This window comes from Lactuca virosa, chromosome 5 (assembly GCF_052849685.1).
Source record: "Lactuca virosa cultivar CGN04683 chromosome 5, Lactuca_virosa_CGN04683_v6, whole genome shotgun sequence".
Lineage (NCBI taxonomy): Eukaryota > Viridiplantae > Streptophyta > Magnoliopsida > Asterales > Asteraceae > Lactuca > Lactuca virosa.
Window position 1 is genome coordinate 51,530,179 of NC_136430.1, and position 21,574 is coordinate 51,551,752.

Consider the following 21,574-nt stretch of genomic DNA (forward strand, 5'->3'; position numbering starts at 1 on the left):
TAGTATCGATGGACCGCGTGTGGTTAACTGGCACATCGATTGATGGGTAAATATTAAGGGTACCAAGTAATTTGCATGGTTATTTCACACCTTGTTTTGTGATCCTCGGCATCCCAGTCACAAAACCTGAAGGGCACACTCGAGATTGAAACATGCCATTGAAAAGTTCAATGAATCTCAAAGAATCTAGGAGTTTCAAAACCAATTAAAATCTAATAATTTATTTCGTTTTTTCATAGTGGAAATTGGTGAATCGTCATTCACCTACCTTCAAATATTTTATGGCTTAGATTACGACATCCCTCTTCTATGTTATAAAATATTGTGTTGGGTCCTAGCCTTAATATTACATTTGGTTGTTTTATTAAGAACTATCTTTATATCTAATCTAAACTTGTCTTTCTTCTTTTCAGATGTCTTCCAACAATGCTGCTTCTGGCTCAAACCCTACTGGCTGCTTCTCTCTCATGAACCTTTGTGGGAGAGTCATCTTTGATGGATCCAACTTGGTGGATTGGATCAGGAACATCAGGATGGGCACTCGATATGAGGACAAGGAATATGTCCTTGACAAGGAGCTTAAGGAACTCGATGAGTCATCTGCTACTCGTGAGGAGATCGTTGAATATCAGGAACATGAAAGAGATGTTACCAGAGTGGCATGTATCATGTTGGCCACTATGACAGCCGAGCTCCAAAAGTCCTATTAGGACTACTACCCTTTTGAGATCCAAAAGTCCTATGCTGAAACTCAATGTGAACTTCCCAGAGGAGTTGGAAATTGATATCATTTTGCACTCCTTACCTTCGTGTTATGATCAATTCCGCATGACATACCACATGAACAAGGAGGAAGTTACACTCAGCAATCGGGCCCTGTCTTGGCAATCAGGCAAGGCAAAGGAAAGAAGAGGAAGAGCCCTTCAAAGGGTACCAATGGAAAGTATCTTGATGGATCCTCTTCAAGTGGAACCAAGAAAGGTTTCGTCACTCCTTCTGCTAACCCTAAAGAGGATGAATGCCTCTATTGCCATGAAAAGTCGCACTGGAAGCGAAACTGCCCAAAGTACCAGCAAGATGTTAAGGATAGGAAAGTAAAACCCAACTATGCAGGTATTTACACTATGTTGTCTAATAACTCACCCTATTCTAATTCTTGGGTCCTTGATACAGGTTGTGGTATTCGCATATGTTGTGATTTGCAGGGACTAAGAAGAAGTGAGATTATGGAGCATGGGAAGATAAACTTTATCATGGGAAATAGGAAAGTTACACCTGTCACCAAGATTGAAGTTTATTCTTTATTGGTAAGTAGTGGGTTAACATTAGATTTGAATAAATGTTGTTATTCGCCTGAAATGGCAAGAAATATTATTTCCTTTCATGGTTTGTACAAATAAGGTTTTACCTTTTCATTTGATAATGATAGTGGTGGTATTAATGCTTTCTTTATTAATGTTCTTTATTTTAAAGCATTACCTTGTGATGGTGTGTATGAAACTGTGTCGGTTGTAGATAACCTAGGAAATAACGTATTGTGTATTGATTCTTCCTCTAGTTTGGATAAAGCATCATTATGGCATTGTCGTCTTGGACATGTGAGCAAGAAACGCATGGAGTCTTGGATTCATTTGATCAAAAGTCAGATGATAGTTGTGAATCTTGTTTGCTTGGGAAAATAACAAAGTCACCCTTCACTGGTACTTGTGCTAGGGGTGAAGGTTTGTTGGATCTTGTACACACTGATGTGTATGGACCCTTCAGAACCGCCACAAGCGATGCTAACCGCTTCTATGTGACTATTACTGATGATTTTAGTAGATATGGATATGTCTACTTAATCAAGCATAAGTTAGAGACCTTTGAAAAATTCAAAGAGTTTAAACAGGAAGTGGAGAATCAGTTGGGCAGGAACATTAAGATGCTTCGATCCGATCGAGGTGGTGAGTATCTTAGTACAAAGTTCCCTTAATATCTTAAGGAATGTGGGATTGTCTCACAATTGACACCTCCCAGGACACCACAACTTAATGGTGTGGCTGAGAGGCGCAATCGAACCTTGTTGGATATGGTTCATTCCATGATGAGTCGAGCTTCGCTACCAATATCATTCTAGGGGTATGCCTTAGAGACTACCGCCCATATGCTTAATCTAGTCCCTACCAAAAAAGGTTGCCAAAACACCTCACGAGATGTGGACCGAAAAAGTTCCCAATCTGGACCACATTAAGATTTGAGGTTGTGAGGCTTTTGTGAGGCGTGAGTCTCACGATAAGCTCGAACCTCGAAGTGAGAGGTGTATTTTCATCGGCTACCCACAGAGATCCTTTGGTTACCTCTTCTACAGACCCAATGATAATGTGGTCTTTGTAGCAAGGAGAGGAGTCTTTCGAGAGAGAGAGAGAGAGTTCATAAGCCAAGGAAACAGTGGGAGGCAAATTGACCTTCAAGAAATTCAAGAGTCAAGTAGTGAAGGAACCTCGAACCCTAGCAATCAAACTGAGGAAGAAACTTCTGTTGATCCGACAGAAGAGTCTGTACCTGTGAGGCGTTCCACGAGAGTTAGGAATGCACCTGAGCATTACTATGGTTTCCATATTACTGTAGAAGGTGATACACTTATCAGTGATAGCACACTGGTAAGTCTGGATGAACCTAATAGCTACACAGAAGCTATGGCAGGCCCTGAGGCTGCTAAATGGAAAGAGGCTATGGACAGCGAGATACAGTCCATGTACGACAATCAAGTTTGGAACTTTGTTGACAATGTACCAGGTCGTAAGAAAGTAGGGTGCAAATGGATATTCAAGAAGAAGACCGACATGGATGGTAATGTGCATAATTATAAGGCGCGACTGGTTGCAAAGGGCTTTTCTCAAACTCTGAGAGTTGATTATGATGAGACCTTTTCGCAAGTAGCAAAGATTAAGTCTATTAGGGTTATGCTAGCCATTGCTGCATTTCATGATTATGAAATATGTCAAATGGATGTCAAAACCGCTTTACTTAATGGAAAGTTGGCTGAGGATGTTTACATGAGTCAGCCAGAGGGTTTTGTCAGCACAGAGTACCCTAATAGAGTGTGTAAGCTTGAGAAATCCATCTACGGATTGAAACAAGCACCTCGCAGATGGAATCTTTGTTTCGATGAGAAAGTCAAAGAGTTTGGCTTTTCGAGGATGTTAGAGTCGAAGTCTTGTAATTAGTCGAAGTTTGTGTTAGACACTTCGAATGTTTTTGTAATGTATTTTACTAGGGCATTATATTCGAAGCTTAACTCTTAATCCTTAATATATTTTTTGTACGCTTACCTCCCCTATAAATAGGAGTGTTTACTAGAGTCATAGTAACGAAGTCTTTACAGAATATTCACTTGTACTCTGTAAAACTTGAGAAGCGTAATAGAGCCAAACATATCATATTTACATTCTGTGTCCAAATTTCACATTCATACTTTGAATTCATACTCTGATTAATTCATAACTCGATTCTTTGTTTCATCAATTGGTATCAGAGCAGGAATCATATCTCTGATCTGATTTTCACATTGTTCAAAAGGTTTTTGAATCAACTTTCTGATTCAAAAGTTTCCGCACTTTTTGAAAGTGAAAAATTGTCTAGATCTTAGTCTGTGATTCGATTCTGCACTTAATTCATTGAATCGAGTGTTCTAATAGTGATTTTGATTTGAATCATATAGTTTGTCGTCAAATTCTCAAAGTTTCTTCAAAAATCCTCAAGGAATTATTCCGTACATCAATGGCGTCTTTCAATCTGAATTCCATGACTTCATTTTCTCATCTTCTAGGATCATCCACTAAAATTCCTATGCTCATCCCTGAGTATTACGATCAATGGGCTGATCGTATGCATGATTATCTCAATGGATTGGATGAAGAACTGTGGAATTGCATTTCTGGCAATCTCAATCCACCATCGAATGTTCAACCAATTGGATCATCTTCTGGAAATTCTGAAGTTGAGAATCAAACTGATCGTCTGAAAAAGCTGGAGAAGAGGTGTGTAAGAGAGATAAGAGGAGCTTTGCCTGCAGTTGTTTACAACTATGTGAGGAGTTGTACAACTACAAAGGAAATCTGGAACAATCTCAAGGAGAATTTTCAGGGAAGTGAGAAGACAAAAGTTAACTCTGTGAAGCAATGCTTAGTGGAACTGAAGGACTTCAGACAGAAAGATGGTGAAATAATTGAAGTTTATTACGATCGTCTTAATCAATTGATATATCGATGCAATCGATATGGTATCACCAGATCAGCCACGGAGTTCAATCTAATTTTTGTTATGGGACTTCGTAAGGAGTGGCGTAGTGTGAGCATGATGGTTAAGAATCAATAGAGCTTTGATACATCAACTCTGAATGACTTGTACAATTAACTGAAGACTCATGAAAGCGAAGTGAACAAAATCGCTGAAGAATCGAAGGCAAGTTTGGGAGGTCCACTAGCGTTGGTTTCAAAGATCTCTGAAAAGGAAGTTGAGAAAGATGTTTCGGATGAAGATGAAGGGTTCATCATGAACTCAGATAATGAGGCAATTGCTTTCTATTCAAACAATCGTGTGAAAAAGTTCTTCAAAAAGCCTTTTAATCCGAAGGCAAAGTTATCTGAGATAAAAGGGAATTTTATGAGTAAAAGTGCTGGGGATGAGAAGAAGAAGGAAGAGATGAAAAATACGAAGCCTGTTGAGGGAAAGACATAGAAGAAGTTAAAGGGAGATGCTGGGATTGATTGTCATTCTTGCAACGGTGCTAATCACCTTGCGAATAACTGTATGCTTCGAAAGAAGGATGAAAGGAAGAATAAGGTCAAGGATGATGCGTACTATGCTGAGAAGCTGGAGGTGGTTCGTGCTAAAGCCAAAAATTTATCTCTGGTTGCAAAGGGTGCGAATGAGGATGAAAAAGGTACTTATCAAATCTGGACATCTGGATCAGACGATGAGGAGATACGAAATCCGACCCACGGAGCAATGAATGCAAAAATAGAGGAAGAATCAGATGGGGAGGCATACGAAGTTCGTGGGAGATGCTTCGTATCAAAAGCTGCTGACAAATCTCCAATGACCACAAAGGTACGTAATATTCTTGAATCTTTCAATATTCCAGTACATGCTTATAATTCTGAATTAGTATCTTTCGATGAAACTGTTACTTATTTTGATTCAATTGTGGTATCTGCTAGCAATGAGGCTAAGAAGCTGTCTATGCAGTTGCTAGAGACACAGAAGAAGCTAGATTCGAAAATCACTAAGATAGATTGTTTAGAACTTCAAATAACTAATATCATGGTTGATAGGGATAATTTGTCTAGTGAAACTAAACTGTTATTGGCACAACAGAACATTTACTATAATTCGGCTAAAAGATTATATGGCAAATTAACTGAACTACATCACTCATGCGAAATCATTAAAGAACAACATCGAAAATTGCTGCCTTTTTTAGCATATGAAAGAGCAACAGTAGACAACATTTCGTATGATTGTGAAAAAGAAATAGCTGATTTTAACAAAGTTCCGAATGATAAGTATAGATATGGAATAGTCAAAGTAGATGAATGTCTTGATACGAATGAATTAGTTAACATTGTGAATGATACTTTGACTAAATCTGAACAAATTTAAATTTTGAGAAAGACTGAGAATTCAAAATCTGATTCTCAATCTAACTTTGCTGATATTGAAGATAATTCTGATAATATTAGTGAAATTAGTGAGCTTGAAGATGTTGATTGTTCTCAGTTGTCTGTTGTTAATGTTGCATCAACATCTAAATGGAAAGAAAAAGTTAAGGATTTGATAGTTGGAAATGAAACTGATATACCCTCAACTTCGAAAGTTTGTGAAATGAACTTCGTGGATCTCAAAGATTGCCAAACTGATGATAGTGATGATGAAGAGGTAGAGAAAATTTCGAAAGAAAAGAAATCTTCACAGGAAGAAGAAACTCCTCGAATAGTGGTTGATCAAGTGTATGGTGATACACAAAAGTTCGAAAAAGTAATGAATGAAAAAGGTGAACATTATCTTGAAACAAACACAGTGGTTTATCCAAATTTCAAATGCACAGATGATGTCATTTTTCCAAATCAAGTTTTCGTAACAACTGGAAATGTTGAGAATATCAAACCGGAATTAAAGAAGTTGGTTGAGGAGGATAATTCAAAAACAACTGAAGAAGGTTTTTTTGCAAATCAAAGCACAGTTGAAAACAATTTAACAAAGAATTCGTATGTTTTTCAACGTCAAAAACCACAAAGACAATGGATTGAAAAATCAAAAATTGAAAAAGAAAAGGCAAGAAGTGTTGAAAAAGAAAATGAAAAGGTTTTCAAACTAAACTCTAAGGAATTTAAACAACAAATTGACAAATTTTCTAAGGATAAAACAACATTTCGAAAAGACAAGCAAGAAAGAAAATATTTTGGCAAAATGTTGAGTCTTAAAAGATGTCTGAATCACAATCAAAGATAAAAATTCCTCTTTTTCAACAAAACCTCAAAAATCAACTCAATCAAATAATACAAGGTCTGAAGTGCATAAACAAACACAATTTTCGAAAGTTTCTGAAACTAACAAAACAAGAGGATTTTGAAATAAATCTAATACAAATCAAAAATTCTTTCAACGTAAACATTTTAAATCAACAGTTGATACATCTTATAGTCAATCTTTCATAACAAAACCAAAAGTTGACTTTGTTCCTCAAAAACCAAATTTTCCTAATCATCCGAAGAGAGATACAATGAAAACTTCACGGGAAAAAGGAATAACTTCAAGGAAGAACATTGATCATTGGCTTGAAGGAAAAGGAAAGATGTATCAGTCGAATGCATATTCAAAGGAACAAATTCATGAAGCATATGAAAAATATGTGAATACCTCTTCGAATGGAAGTTCATCTTCTAAGGAGTCGAACATTTCCATCAAAGCTTGGAGACCAGTCACAAAATTGCAGACAGTTCAATCACAAACTCTAAATGCAAAGGGAAGTGTCAGTGAACATTCGAAACCATCAAACACTCATGTTTCGATTCCTTTAGATGATGAAGTGAACTTAATTGATAGTCTCAAAACCAAAGTTTGTGATTGGGTTAAAAGTTCCTCTTTACATTCGAAATTAAAATCTAATTTCCAAGGACCCAAAAAGCCTTGGGTACCTAAATTTTTTCATTGATCGCAGGTATTGTGTGACGAGCAATATGATAACAAGTGGTACATTGATAGTGGTTGCTCTCGTCACATGACTGGGAAGAAGGAGAATTTACGAGATTTTTGAAGTCTCAAAAATGCTGGAGTAGTAAATTTTAGGAACAATCAAAAATGTCAAGTCAAAGGATATGGGAAGATCACGAATGGAAAATTCACAGTGAATCGTGTTTCATATGTTGAAAGTCTTCAACATAACTTGATCAGTGTTTCTCAACTTGTTGTGGGCACTGGCAATCAAGTTCTCTTTAACGAAGAAGGAAGTATTATTTCGAATGTTAACACAAAAGAAGTGTTACTCAAATCAAAAAGGAAAGGTGACATGTTTACTCTGGACATCAATCCAATTGTAGGCAAACCTGCAGTATGCCTTCTTTCGAAAGCCACATCTGATCTAAGCTGGCTATGGCATCGAAGACTTTCACATCTCAACTTTCGAAACATCAATAAACTGGTGATACAAGATCTAATAAGAGGTTTACCTGTTCTAAAATTTGATAATGATTCTTTATGTGCAGCTTGTGAAGTTGGCAAGCAACATAAACAAGGTCATCCAATTACGATATATTCGAAAACTGTTGCATCTCTGGAGCTTTTGCATATCGATTTGTGTGGTCCTTCGACTGTTTCCACTCTCAACAATAAACGATACATTTTAGTTATTGTTGATGATTTTTCAAGATTTACGTGGGTTTATTTTCTCAGGCTTAAATCCGAAGTTGCACAAATCATGATTGATTTTATAAAGAAGATGGAAACATCATTAAAGAAGATTGTTCGAAAAATCAAGAGTGATCATGGAACTGAATTTAAGAACAATGTTCTTGATTCATTTTTGGTGGATAAAGGAGTTTCGCATAATTTTTCATCTCCATACACACCACAACAAAATGGTGTTGTAGAACGAAGGAATCGCTCACTATGCGAAGCAGCAATAACCATGTTGGCATATGCGAATTTACCTAAATATCTTTGGGCTGAGGCAATATCAACTGCCTGTTTTACTCAAAACAGATCTTTCATACACAGGCGTTTTAATATTACACCATACGAAATTTTGAATAATCGTAAACCTAAGGTGAAATTCTTTCATGTTTTCGGTTGTAGATGCTTCATTATGAATCTCAAGGATCATCTTTCGAAGTTTCAAGCAAAAGCTGATGAAGGGATTTTTCTTGGATATTCGCACAATTCTGTCGCCTATCGAGTGCTAAACAAGCGAACACGAAAAGTGGAGGAAACTTTTAATCTCACATTCGATGATTACTATGTTAAACAAGTTGAACAAAAATTTGCAAATCATCCAATTTTATAAGAAACACAAGTTGAAATTGAATCTTTACAAATGGATGATATTGATTATGATTTGATTTTTGGAATTTCAGATCATGCAATCGATGCTGAAATTCATGCTCCTGATAATCACCTACTAGAATTTGTGAAGTTTAATGATGAATCAACATCAATTCCTCAAGCAGGCGAAAGTATGCACTGTAATCCAGTGGAGGGGGAGCACTTGGATTCGAATAATTTAAATGACGACGAGCATTCTTTCGAGGGGGAGAAAGAAAGATTGAATGTTGATGTTGAGGGGGAGCCTAGTGTCGAGGAGGAGCATAATGTTGAGGGGGGGGGGCATTTAGAAAACATTGGAAATATTAATGATATTGATGATGTTTGTTCGATTGCAGGCTCTGAGTATGATGAAATCTACGAAGATGCACCTTTGGAATTTGATCCAGCATATCCACTAATGGAAAAATGGACAAAAGATCATCCGAAGGATCAAGTAATTGGGAATCCACAAGAGGGAGTATTAACAAGAGCCCAAATACGTGCAAAGAATGAGGTACTGAATACTCATCAAGAATTTTGCATGTTCAATGTTTTCATCTCTAAAATTGAACCAAAAACAGTTAAGAATGCAATGGAACACTCAGATTGGGTTGTTGCAATGCAGTCTGAATTATCAGAATTCGAACGAAACATGGTTTGGAGATTAATTCCTAAACCTGAAAATGTTTTCATTGTCGGGTTAAAATTGATTTTTAAAAATAAAACCGACAAAGATGGAAATATTGTTCGAAACAAAGCCAAGCTTGTTGTCAAAGGATATTCACAACAAGAAGGAATAGACTATGAAGAAACTTTTGCCCCTGGCGCAAGACTCGAGGCGGTTCGAATATTTCTGGCTTATGCAGCTCACAAGGATTTCGATGTTTATCAAATGGATGTGAAGTGTGCATTTTTAAATGGAGAGCTTGAAGAAACAGTTTACGTGGAGCAACCTCCAGGTTTTATTAACGATGAATATCCAAATCATGTTTATATATTAGATAAGACAGTTTATGGTTTGAAACAAGCACCACGAGCTTGGTATGCAACTCTTACATCATTTCTGAAACAATCTAAATTTAAACAAGGATATGTTGATCCCACATTATTTCGAAAGAAAGTGGGGAATCATCTTATGCTTGTTCAAATTTATGTTTATGATATTATTTTTGGCTCGACTGACCCTGCCTTGTCTAGAGAATTCGAAGAACTGATGAAAAGCAAGTTCAGAATGAGCATGATGGGAAAAATCAATAATTTTCTTGGCTTGAATATTCGTCAAAACAGAGAAGGGATCTTCATCAATCAAGAAAAATATACGAAGAATCTGCTAGAAAAGTTTGGATTGACGAATAGCACGAAGTTACGAGTACCTATGGCAACAGGCATCAAGTTAACACCATCATTAGATAAACCTGTAGTTGACATAACTCTTTATCGAACCATGATTGGTTCATTACTTTATCTCACAGCAAGTCGACCTGATATAATGTTTTCTGTGTGTAATTGTGCCAGTTATCAGTCCAATCCACGAGAGCCACATCTCACTGCTGTGAAGAATATATTTCGTTATCTTAAAGGAACAATTTCGTTAGGGTTATGGTATCCTTCGAAAACTGGATTTTTCGTACAAGCTTATTCAGATGCAGACTTGGGTGGTTGTAATCTTGATCGAAAAAGCACGAGTGGTGGATGTCAATTTCTTGATGGCAAATTGGTGAGCTGGAAATCGAAAAAGCAAACATGCGTATCGATCTCTATAGCTGAAGCAGAATATGTGGCTGCTGCTGCCTGCACTTAACAAATAATATGGATTCAAAGTCAATTGCGTGATTATGCAATTAATATGAAAAAGATTCCATTATATTGTGATTCTCAAAGTGCCATACGAATTTGTCATAATCCTGTGCAACATTCGAAGACTAAACATATTGTTCTTCGTTATCATTTCATTAAAGATCATGTGGAGGATGGAAATATCGAAGTACATTTGGTGAAAACAACTGATCAGTTAGCTGATATTTTCACAAAACCATTAGATAAAAAGTCTCTTGTGCGAATAATAGAAGGGCTTGGAATGATCGATGGAAATTCTGTTCCATGCGAAAAAGAAGAATGATGGGTGACAAAGAATGAATCAGAGGCGCTGAATAAAAGATAACGCTAAGTCATTTAACATTCAGCGGTTACTGTTCATGGTCAACGCTTCGACCGCTTCGAATTCGCATGTTTGTCACTTATTTTAAGGGTTGATTCAGTGGTTACTGTTTATAGTCAACGCTTCGACCGCTTCAAATTCATACATTTATCACTATCAAATTTCGTCTGTTTGCAACAAGTACAATATATTTTTCATTTTTTTTGAAAATTCAAAAATCCAAAAAGATTTTCTTTTGTTTTGTCATTTTTCTTTTTCGAAAATTCAAAAATCCAAAAAGATTTTCTTTTGTTTTGTCATTTTCATTTTTTTGAAAATTCAGAAATCCAAAAAGATTTTCTATTGTTTTATTATTTTCATTTTTCGAAAAACTCAAAATTCCAAAAAGATTTTAGATTGTTTTGTCTTTACATTCGAAAAATCAAAACCACAAAAATATTTTGATTCTTATTTTTTTTAAGTATTTTGTTGCAGATTAACATGACGATCCAGAAGAGACTATGCAAGCAGTATTAGGGTCAGGTACAATTTTTATATGAATCTATAAATTTTTCATCATTTGAACTAGTTAGGATGTCCCTAGAAGCATGCTGCTGTATGTTGACCAAAGCCTCCATGACTCAATGTGTGTGTACGAAAGCCTTAATGAACTTTTCATATGCAGATTTCTTCCCCATTAGGCTTGTATTCATATTAGTCCTATGAGCTACCTGACTCTTCTCATATGAGTAAAGAGTTTACTGTTTTGTCCATATATAACAGAGGTACACTTCGTGTCTTTACCAATCTTTTTCATCCATAATGTTCTAACACGATCATACACGACGACATATGTCCAAGAGGTCTCTGATCAAACTCATCGAGACTTAGACATATCACAACTCTGTGTTTATGATCTGACATCATGAGACCGTGATGAAAGTGATGTTGGGTTTTGAGCATTCTAACACTTCCTAAGTGTACATGCAACCCTATTAAACCTTGGATCTATGTTTGTCTAAGATACATGCAAAATATTATTTTCCAAGGTTTATAACCTATCTAGCATGGCATGGGGTACTTTTAACCATAAAAGAACTAGATTAATTACATACCTTTTGTTGATTGTTGATTCCTTGGAGTTTGAGAGCCAAGCACCAATAATGTGAATGCCTCAAATGGAAATCACAAATCACCACAAACTTGGAAAATGTATGAGAGAGTATACTAACTCTTGATTTTGGCCACCACACTTACACACACATTAGTGTTTTTCATGCAACATAAGCTTGTTTATATAGTGTACATGGTTAGGGTGAAACCCTAATAACCCATGTCTTTTCCTCTTCCAAGGATCCATGGGTAAAAGCTCCATGGATCATCCATGGACTTCCACATAAGCTTAGCCCATTCCAAATGAGTGTTAGCCCACACCATATAAATATAATAGCCCATGATTTAATTAGTCTTCCTTTTAATCACTAAATTAATTCATAATTAATTCAAGATTAAAACTAATTAAGTAACATGACTTTATATTAATATATTATAACTTATAATATATTAATAAATCGTAAGTACACAACTCTCATAAAATTATCCATAACTAGTTCGGGTGAAGTGCAACCCAAATGGACCATGCCGGGTCGGGTCAAGTATATACCAAATAAGTTATGGACTTAGACACCTTATCCAACAGACTCCCACTTGGATAAGTCTAATAACTGTATTTGCCTATATTACATCAGGAACCAACCGGCAATCGTAGCTCTCGAAAACTCTTGTGAACTATGAAGCGCCATTTTAGATAAGTGATCATATAATCCTCTGCTCTCATGATATCAGCCGGACAAATACATGGAACAATGTCTTACTTATTGTCTAGCAGTTGTTTCTCGATTTCCGATTTGTTTGACAAAGAACTTAACTGAACACATCAATTTAGTTCTGACCGGGCCCGGTACATGGGTCAACACAAAATCATCGAGGGGCCCAGATATCGCTTCTATTTCTAGAAGGAACAGATAAACTTCGACTCATATGCTTGTTCTACTACTTGTTGAATTGTACACAAAGGCACATTTTATAACATCAAGTTACTGATGCGTTTACGTGCAATCAATGCACAACCAACTCATAGGTAACAACTCATATCTCTAGGTTTGAAGACTTATATGATATTATCGTCTCACGATCACTCGAGATAAATTCCATGAAGTGATACAAGTGAGCGTGGGTTTATTCCAATACTCATAACTTATGAGTACTCATGAATGTTGTAGCAACCATTGCTATGGCTAAACACCTTTAGTCATCTACAATCCCAATTCATGACAATCTTGATTCATACCTACTTCCGACGTATGACCGATTGTGGAGGTTTGAATAAGTTAATTATTCTGGAAGTCAAAACATGCAAAACTGAAACAATAGTAAATAATTGACAATGATAGTAACACTTTACTCATAAATAAATCACACATTTTATTCATCATCAAACGTCGATTACATTTTACAAGTTTCAGAAAAGGCTATCTAATCTGTAAAACTAATATCGTCCCTCAGCCCGATGCGCCTCGCATACTGCAAATGCTTAACCCTCGTCAGTCCCTTCGTAAGGGGATCCACAGGGTTCTCATCTGACGATACCCTCTTTGCCACAAGGAGTCCCTCTTCTATCTTGTGTCTTATGAAGTGATATTTTCTGTCAATGTGTCGGGATCTGCCATGATCTCTTGGTTCCTTGGCTAAGGCAACCACACTATTGCTGTCACGGAAAATCTCCATAGGCTCCTTAATAGCTGGTACAACTCCAAGGTCTCCGATGAAGTTCCTCAGCCATATCGCCTCCTTTGTCGCTTCACTCGCTGCTATGTACTCTGATTCACAAGTCGAATCAGCTACAGTCTCCTGTTTGGAACTCTTCCATGTGATTGCCCCTCCATTTAAGGTAAAGACCCAGCCCGACTGAGAGCGGAAGTTATCCCTATCAGTCTGAAAGCTAGCATCACTATACCCTACTACTCTCAAGTCATCACTCCCACCAAGGGTAAGGATCCAATCCTTAGTCCTCCGCAGGTACTTGAGAATATTCTTTACCGCAGTCCAATGAGCCTTGCCAGGGTTCCCCTGATATCTGCTGACCATGCTCAAAGCGAAGGCCACATCAGGACGGGTACAAGTCATAGCATACATGATCGAACCAACAGCGGAAGCATAAGGTAATCGACTCATCTCAGCTATCTCATCTTCTGTACTCGGGCTCTGAGTCTTGCTCAGTTTGGCATTGCTTTGGATCGGTAATTCTCCTTTCTTGGAATTCTGCATGTTGAACCTTTTCAACACCTTATCCACGTAGATACTCTGACTAAGTCCAATTAGTCTTTTACTCCTTTCTCTTAATATCCTTATCCCTAGGATATAGGTAGCTTCTCCAAGGTCCTTCATAGCAAAGCACTGCCCAAGCCAGGACTTAACCTCCTGCAAGGTTGGGATGTCATTTCCTATGAGTAGTATGTCATCCACATACAGTACCAAAAAACTAACTATACTCCCACTAGCTCTGACATACACGCATGACTCATCTTCACTTCTTGAGAAACCAAACTCTTTGACCTTCTCATCGAAGCAAAGATTCCAACTTCGAGATGCTTGTTTCAATCCATAAATGGATTTCTCAAGCTTGCACACTCTATTGGGGTACTCTACACTGAAAAAACCTTCTGGCTGATTCATGTAAACATCCTCAGCCAACTTTCCGCTAAGGAAAGCGGTTTTGACATCCATTTGCCATATTCCATAATCATGAAATGCAGCAATGGCTAGCATAACCCTAATAGACTTAATCTTTGCTACTGGTGAAAAGGTTTCATCATAATCAATACCCTGAGTCTGAGTAAACCCCTTCGCAACCAGTCGAGCCTTATAAGTGTGCACCTTCCCATCCATGTCGGTCTTTTTCTTGAAGATCGATTTGCACCCGACTGTCTTACGGCCTGGTACATTGTCAACCAAGTTCCAAACTTGATTGCCATACATGGACTGTATCTAACTGTCCATAGCCTCCTTCCATTTAGCAGACTCTGGGCCTGCCATGGCTTCCTTAACATTGTTAGGTTCATCCAGATTTACCAGTGTACTGTCATTGATAAATGTATCACCTTCCGTAGTAATATGAAATCCATAATAAAACTCAGGTGTGTTCCTAACCCTTGTGGAACGCCTCGGAAGTATAGACTCGTCAGCTGGATCAACAGGAATTTCCTCCTCAAGTTGATTGCTAGTGTCTGAGGTTCCTTCACCAATTGAGTCTTGAATTTCTTCAAGGTGAATTTGCCTCCCACTGTCTCCTTGGCTTATAAATTCTCTCTCTCGAAAGACTCCTCTCCTAGCCACAAAGACCACATTCTCACTGGGTCTGTAGAAGAGGTAACCAAATGATTTTTGTGGGTAGCCGATGAAAATACACCTTTCACTTCGAGGTTCGAGCTTGTCATGAGTTTCGTGCCTCACGAAAGCCTCGCAACCCCAAATCTTGATATGGTCCAAATTGGGAACTTTCCCAGTCCACATTTCATGAGGTGTTTTGGCAACCTTCTTTGTAGGGGCTAGATTAAGGATGTGGGCGGCAGTCTCTAAGGCATACCCCCAAAAAGAGATTGGTAGCGAAGCTCGACTCATCATAGAGCGAACCATGTCCAACAAAGTTCGATTACGCCTCTCAGCCACACCATTCAGCTGTGGTGTCCTGGGAGGTGTCAATTGTGAGACAATCCCACACTCCTTAAGATAGTCGAGGAACTCATTACTAAGATACTCACCACCTCGATCGGATCGAAGCATCTTAATGTTCCTGCCCAATTGATTTTCTACTTCCTGTTTAAACTCTTTAAACCTTTCAAAAGTTTCTGACTTAGGTTTGATTAAGTAGACATAACCATATCTACTAAAATCATCAATAAAAGTCACATAATAGCGATTAGCATCCCTTGTGGCGGTTTTGAATGGTCCACATACATCAGTATGTATAAGGTCCAACAAACCCTCACCCCTTGCACAAGTACCAGTGAAGGGTGATTTTGTCATTTTTCCAAGTAGACAAGACTCACAACTATCATCCGACTTGAGGTCGAACGACTCCAAGACTCCATCCTTTTGGAGCTGGCCTATGCGTTTCTTGCTTACATGTCCAAGACGACAATGCCACAAAGATGCTTTATCCAAGCTAGTAGAAGAATCAATACATAATACATTATTTCCTAAATTATCTACAACCGATACAGCTTCATACACACCATCACAAGGTAATACTTTAAAATAAAGAATATTATTAAAGAAAGCATTAATACTACCAACTTCATTATCAAAAGAAAAGGTAAAACCTTGTTTGTACAAAGCATGAAAGGAAATAATATTCCTCGCCATTTCAGAGGAGTACACACATTTATTCAAATCTAACTTTAACCCACTATCTAGCAACAAAGTATAAACTCCAATCTTGGTAACAGGTGCAACCTTCTTGTTCCCCATGATTAAGTTTATCTTTCCGTGCTCCACATCCTCACTTCTTCTTAGGCCCTGCATGGGATGGTTTCACTTTCCCATCCTTGACATCCTGCAAGTACTTTGGGCAGTTTTGCTTCCAGTGCCCCTTATTTTGACAGTAGAAGCATCCAGCATCCTTAGGGATGGCAGAAGGAGTGATAGAACCACCTTTGGTTCCAGATGAGGAGCCTTCAAGGGACTTTCCCTTGGTACCCTTCGAAGGGTGCTTCCTCTTCTTCCCTTTGCCTTGCCAGATAGCCAAAACAGGGGTAGTAGTAGGAGTAGGAGTAGCAACCGACTTACTCTTAAGACCACTTTCGGCAGTCTTTAGAAGTCCTTGAAGCTTATTGAGTGTGACTTCCTCCTTGTTCATGTGGTATGTCATACGAAATTGATCATAACACGATGGCAAGGAGTGCAAAATGATATCAATTGCAACTCCTCAGGGAAGTTCACATTCAGTTTCATTAGACGGTCCACATACCTTTGCATTTTCTGCATGTGGCTCGTGATTGGTTCGCTATCCTTCATACGGGTAGTGATCATGGAGGAGATTATTTCATACCGCTCTTGACGAGCACTCTGATGGTACCTTTCCATCAGATCCTGATGCATCTCAAAAGGGTAATTGTCCTCATAGGACTTTTGGAGTTCAACTGTCATGGTGGCCATCATGATGCATGCCACCTTGGTGGCATCTCTTTCATGTGCCTGATACTCAGCGACCTCCTCAGGAGTAGCAGTGGACTCATCAAGCTCCTTTAGCTCCTTATCGAGGACATATTCCTTGTCCTCGTAACGAGTAACCATCCTGATGTTCTGGATCCAATCCATGAAGTTGGAACCATCAAAGATGACCCTCCCACAAAGGTTCATGAGGGAAAAGGAGCCAGTAGGGTTAGAGCCCGAAGCTCTGTTGTTGGAAGACATCTGAAAAGAAGAAAACAAGTTTAGATTAGATATATCGAATCCTTAATAATACACCCAAATGTAATATTAAGGCTAGGATCCAACACAATATATTATAACTTAGAAGAGGGATGTCGTAATCTAAGCTATAATATATTTGAAGGTAGGTGAATGACGATTCACGAATTTCCACCATGAAGATGAAATGAATTATTAGGTTTAATTGGTTTTGAAATTCCTAGATTCTTTTGAGATTCATTGAACTTTTCAATGGCATGTTTCAATCTCGATTGTGCCCTTCAAGTTTTGTGACTGGGATGCCGAGGATCACAAAACAAGGTGTGAATAACCATGCAAATTCACTTGGTACCCTTAATATTATCACCTAATCAATGTGCCGGTTAACCACACACGCTCCACCGATCTATGATAAACATTAAGTCACCCTTCATGATCCTTACTAGTCCAAGTTAGTGTGCCGGTTAACCACACACGCTCCACCAACGACTTGGTAAGGTACAAAGTGTGAATTTCATGGGTTAGCACCATATTCACATTTTCCTAAAGTAACTAAGATTGGGAATTCATAAAAGGTTTAGTTACTTTATAATATTCATCATACTTTTAATGAGAATTTATAAGTCCTTGTCCTACCCGTTCGGCTAACGACCCTCCACCAGTCAAGCAAGCGGTGGGTGAGAGTGGACACCCATTAAGTTGCCATTTTATAGGCAACAACCTTATACCCACCTTATAGACTGGCTTTGTGAATGAGGCGTACTAGCGGTAAGACGACTTTGATCTTATACATATATATAATAATTAACCATTAATGTTATAAATAGTATAAGGGTTGAATTTTAACTTTTAAAACTCTAAGGGTTTGGAATTAAAGTATATTAAAGTGTGTGTAACTTTACAAATTCCAAAACTTGAGGACAAGTTTTGAAACTATTCAAAACTTTTCATTTCATAACTTATGAATTAAAGGTTCATAAAAATGAAGACTCTTCATTTCCATGTAACTTATGTGTTTTAAGTGTGTTTAAAAGAAGTGACCTTTGGATATCCATAACTTGAGGACAAATTATGGACTCCATTAAAACACATAAATGATCAAGAATTAATCCTAAACAATTCAACAAATAATTCCTATCATCTTCTAAATTCATAAGAACATGAACATGATCATCAAAGTTTCAAGAATGATATGAACACATACAAAGCATGAAATTTTGATATAAGCTATTGTAAATGGATTAGAACAACCATTACACCAACTAAAACAAGTTTTAAAACACCAAAACAGTTTAGGGTAATGCTTTTAGTCCATTTCCAGCAGCAAAAGTCGAAAATCTGCATTCTGAGGCTCCTACTCGCCGAGTGCACGAACCTACTCGTCGAGTAGGATGAGTTTACACATGAACTCGGCGAGTCCCCCCATGGACTCGGCGAGTTCATCAGGCAGACAGCAAAAAATTCGACTTTTTTCACTATTTTGCATCAAGTATCAAACAAACAAGCCAAGGCTCTGATACCACTGTTGGGTTTTGAGCATTCTAACACTTCCTAAGTGTACAAGCAACCCTATTAAACCTTGGATCTATGTTTGTCTAAGATACATGCAAAATATTATTTTCCAAGGTTTATAACCTATCTAGCATGACATGGGGTACTTTTAACCATAAAAGAACTAGATGAATTACATACCTTTTGTTGATTGTTGATTCCTTGGAGTTTGAGAGCCAAGCACCAATAATGTGAATGCCTCAAATGGAAATCACAAATCACCACAAACTTGGAAAATGTATGAGAGAGTATACTAACTCTTGATTTTGGCCACCACACTTACACACACATTAGTGTTTTTCATGCAACATAAGCTTGTTTATATAGTGTACATGGTTAGGGTGAAACCCTAATAACCCATGTCTTTTCCTCTTCCAAGGATCCATGGGTAAAAGCTCCATGGATCATCCACGGACTTCCATATAAGCTTAGTCCATTCCAAATGAGTGTTAGCCCACACCATATAAATATAATAGCCCATGATTTAATTACTCTTCCTTTTAATCACTAAATTAATTCATAATTAATTCAAGATTAAAACTAATTAAGTAACATGACTTTATATTAATATATTATAACTTATAATATATTAATAAATCGTAAGTATACAACTCTCATAAAATTATCCATAACTAGTTCGGGTGAAGTGCAACCCAAATGGACCATGCCGGGTCGGGTCAAGTATATACCAAATAAGTTATGGACTTAGACACCTTATCCAACAAGTGAAACCCACACTTCTTACAAATTAAGGAATTAACAGGGAACTATGTTCCAGACTTTACGAAACATTTGTTTCAGTACCAACTTTCGAAACTCCAAATCATATTCATTTCGAATGAGTGGTCTTGATCAAACATTGGAAATCCACGATGTCCTAAGTCATGTTAAAAAGTTTCAAAACCAACTTGTCACTGACTACACTGGTCAAACAAGTAATTTTTGTTACAATTTATCACCTTATGTTTAGGTTGATATGTAACGAAAGTTTAAACCGACCCACGAAGTATTCTCAAAAGAAGCCCTTTGATACTTATCAAAAAGTATTCGATTGTAATTCACGGGAACATACACAAGATGTTGATCATCTCTCTTGATGATTAACGAAGCAACCTTTGCCCGGGGTTTAACTGCTTTTGTGTCAAATTAAATTTGACATCACAAAATCCCAACATTTTTATTTCATTGTTTCTTGTCTAACTTTCTTTGGAACACTGGACACACGAAATCCTTGAGGTTCTGAGTAATACCAACTCAGGCTGATGATTTCGAACATCTGGCATATGAGTTCACTTTTTATCCCAAAACTGAAAGAGCCTTGCTTCCATTCAAAGGGTTCTGACGGTTACAATTCTCTTGGGGGGGGGGGGGATAATGACAGGCTGTTTATAAATGACGTATGGTATTCTATCCGGTTTTCAAGGTGATGTGACAGCTACTTTTTGACGCATGGCTACCTTTACGCAGTAATGGTCCGATTTTCAAGGTGCCACGTCGGATGTCGTTAATTACACATCCCGCTTCAAATTCAAAATTCAGAGTTACATATAAAAGGGGATTCAAGAGTTCATTAGTCGTTTACGCGATCAAAACGAAAAATTCCCAAAATTTCTCTGTTCATCATCATCTTCAAACCCTAACAATGGCTACTTATGCTCATGTCGATCCTTCCACTGAAGATATTTCATCTGCACCAGTTATGAAGATTCAATCCACAAACTACTATGTGGATGGTGAAGTTTCACAATACCCGGAGGAATTGAAGATGCTCATTGTTGCTCTAAAACATTCTGTGTTAGCCACCGCGATGTTCAATTCGTTTTCCGTTCCATTATCCTGGCTTTCTCAAGCAGGATCCACTGCAACATACAATAAAGCCTCCGATACGATCACTTTCCATCTAGTGAACGACAAAAAGGTTAGGCTTTCCAAGAAACTATTTTGCCAGATTCTTGCAATTCCGAATTCGCCTCCTTTTGTTGATTTCACATTCCCACAAATAGTCCATATGTTTAATGAAATGGGTTATCAGCCCCCATTGACAAAAATCAGTGATTTTGAGAAGTCTGGACTTCCACGATTATGGAATTTCTTGTTTGGGATCTTTCTAAGATGTTTGACTGGAAGAACTGTTGGGTTAGACAAAGGACGGATGGAGGTGTATGCAATGGTTGCAGGCCTATACTATGATCTTGAAGCAAATTACTCTACACAGTTATGGAAGGAATTCCAAAAAGGTGTAGAACATACGAATGTTGTTCATGGCATTTCGTGTGCACGGTACTGGAGCCGTATTCTGCAATATTTTTACAATAAGGAAGGCATTTTGGTCCCAAATGACGAAGAGAAGGTTACTTTTCAATCTTATCATTATCCGAAGGAGGTTGTTGATGATGCTGATGAATTCCCAATTGTTGCTCGAATTCCAGACGCGATGCTTAAAAGGGTGGATCCTACGAATTCGGTGTTAGTAGCATATTTGCAGACCATCAATACTTCTGTCCAAACAGGAATCTTGTTGCCTAGGGAAGAGAAGAAGTCTAAAAAGTCAAAGAAGGCTGATCCTGCTTTATCTGACAAGAAAACAAAGGATTCGAAATCCTCAAAGTCTCCAAAGAAGAAGAATGCAAATGTTCAAGTATCGATTGATGAAACCCAAGTGATTGAGCCAATAGTCGACGAAAATCAAGAGAATGTTATCATTCCTTCGAAGACTGGGATGTTTCGACGAATCAAGATGAAGTCATCCCACAAACGCAAGTCTCCTGCACAGAAATGGTCCGATTTTCAATGTGCCACGTCGGATGTCATTAATTACACATCCCGCTTCAAATTCAAAATTCAGAGTTACAT